Raw genomic sequence first — 2,973 nt, 5'->3', positions numbered from 1 at the left:
AGAAAAAGTTAAAGAAATTACAGGCCAGCACTCTTCCCATGCACTCTGTCTCTCCTCTTTGCCAATAATAGAAAATAGATTGGAAGTGGCAAAGCAAAATATCCAATTAAAAAATGGGGGGTATATATCTAAACAGAGAATTCTCAACAGAAGAAACTCAAGTGGCTGAGAAAGACTTAAAGAAATCTTTACCATCTTAGCCATCAGGGAAATGCAAATCAAACCTACTCTGAGAATCCATCTAACACATGTCAGAAATGGCTAAGAACAATAATACAGGTGACAGCACACACTGGCAAGGATGTGGAGAAAGGGGGACAACCTTCCACTGCTTATGGGAGTGCAAACTAATATATCCACTGTGGAAATCAGTGTTTCCTCAGATTCATAGTTCCTAAGAAAACTGAGAGTCCATCTACTTCAAGACCCAGCTATACCACTCTTGGGCATCTATCCAAAAGTTGCTCCATCCTAACACAAAGACACTTGCTCAACTATGTTTATAGCATATTTGTTCATACTATCCAGAAACTGGAAACAACATAGATGTCCCTCAGCTGAAGAATGGATAAGCGAAATGTGGTACATTTACACAGTGGAATCACTCAGTGGTTTTAAGCAAATGACATCATGAATTTACAGCCATCTAGAAAAAAAATCACCTTAAGTGAGGTAACCCAGGTGCAGAATGACAGATATGGTATGCATTCACTTATAAGGCAAATAATAATCAAGCTATAATCCACAAACATAGAGAAGTTAGGTAAAGAGTAGGGCTATATAGGGGGGGAAGCATGGATCTTCCTCTGGAGGGGAAATAGAATAGTTTCTGTGAGTAGAATGGGGTTTGATGGGAACAGAAGTGGGAGGGATCAGTTGGGGGGAGGATGAAGGGAGAGAGTACAATGTAGGGAGAAACAACTGGAATTAGGGAACATTTGGGGGTTAGTGTAGAAACCCAGTGCGATGGTAACTTCCTGGAATCTATGAAAGTGATCCCTAGTAATGAAGTCTGTTCTTTTTTTTTTTTCGGAGCTGGGGACCGAACCAAGGGCCTTGCGCTTCCTAGGCAAGCGCTCTACCACTGAGCTAAATCCCCAACCAGTAATGAAGTCTGAACTGGCCATCCTTTATAGCCAGGTAGGGCTTCAGAGTTTAGAAGGGGTTACATTAGGTTGAGTTGTTGGCCAAGGACGTCCCTTGGAGATCCTTAAACAACCCAGGTTGATGCTAGGACAACACTGAAATCTGACCCTTTCCCTCAGTAAAAGGGAGGAAAACTGACAGCAGGGGTTCATCACTGAGGGCAAATTCCATGCATTTCTCTGAATGTAGAGGTCAAGCAGGTACAGGCTTGGAGCCTTTACTCCTATGTTCTAGTCTCTGAGGAGAGAAGGTACTCTACAGGCTACAGAAGAGAAACCTGGACTCCAAGCTAGGTATAAAACCATCCACCTCATCCACCTACAGTTGGTCCTTTCAGAAAGATGTACTGGGGCATGATGGTAACACACTTAATGTTTGGTTTAACTTGAGGCCCAGGACATGAGAGAGACCCATGACTAACACTGACTGGATTTCTTGGAACCTTAGAGACTTAAGTGGTAAGCATGGAGTCAGCATGGGTCTGTGCCAGGTCCTCTGCTGATGATATGGCTGTTAGCTGGGTGTTGCTGTTGGACTCCTGACAGTGGGAGCAAGAGTAGCTCTGATTCTTTTGCTTGATCTTGAAACTCTTGACCTCCTAGGTTGCCTTGTCCAGCCTCAATACGAAGGCTTTACCTTGTCTTTTTCTATCTTGTTTTGTCCTGTTTGGCTGTCCTGTCTTGGAGGTCTGCTCCTTTCTGAAGAGGGAACAGAGGAAGGGGTGTGCATCTCGGGGAGAGGAGGAGAGGAGAGGAGGGGGGTAGCTGGGAGGAGTGGAGGGAGGGAAACAGTGGTCGGGACATATTGTATGAGAGAAGGATCTAGCTTCTATTAAAACAATTCAATATTTTAAAATGAAAATGCAAAGGAGGAGGAAAGCAATAATGAACAAAGAAAAGGGTAAAGACAGGGATAGCATGAATTTGACAGATACAGTTCTTGTTCTGTTTGTGCGGAGGGTGACCTCACACAGGAGTGTAAAAGTATCTTTTATTTCCCTGATGTAACTGTCAGCTTAGCCTCGGCCTAGCCCTGGAAGCTTCTAGGCTCTGTACAGTCTTATCCAGGCCTAGAATGTTTTCAGCCTCCGAGATTTACTGCTGAATTAACTCACCCTTTCTTTTTGAACTCTGGCCGGCTGGTCAACTCAGCTGTCCTGGCTCAAACTCCTTTTCATGCTGATTTAAACCGACTTCTTTCACTTCTGAATGCACTGTTCCGCTTGGCCTCAAACGAACTCTAGCAATCTGTTCTCATCTTCTGTCTCCTTCTCATTCCCTGGCTCGTTCTATCTTCACCTGTGTCTGGCTTGTTCTCTTTTCAACCTGTCTCTGTAAAACTCTCCTGGTAAAACTCCGTCCTCCCCTCTCCCTCTGCGCTGCTCCCTCTTATGCTGCCTCTCTTTCCTCTCTGTTCTTGTGCGAGTTGGGCATATCCTATTCTGTCAGATCTTTCTCTGATTCATCACTTTGTCTGCCACTCAATTCAACATCACTTTCAAACATGGGTGGCTCCTTCTAAAACTAAGTTTACCTTTATTGTTTGGGATTAAAGGTGTGTGCTAAAGACTGAGCCACACCACATCTAGAAACAGGTGTTTGTTTTTAGTAAATAACACAATCTCAAGGATCACAATGCGATCAAATACCCTGCAACATAGGAGTTCATGACAAGCTCATTCTTGAGCCCAGTCTATAGCTGTGAAATCACAAGTTTTGCTCTCAGCAATGTGAAATATATATCATGCAGGAAACAAAAGCAGTCACTTTCTTCCACTAGTTTGGAATGTGGAATTATAGCACTTTTTATTCATTTCATTCCAAAGGA

The sequence above is a fragment of the Rattus rattus genome, chromosome 6 (genome assembly GCF_011064425.1).
Source record: "Rattus rattus isolate New Zealand chromosome 6, Rrattus_CSIRO_v1, whole genome shotgun sequence".
Classification (NCBI taxonomy): Eukaryota; Metazoa; Chordata; class Mammalia; order Rodentia; family Muridae; genus Rattus; species Rattus rattus.
The sequence above is the reverse complement of the archived record's forward strand: the minus strand, read 5'-3'. Positions refer to the sequence as shown.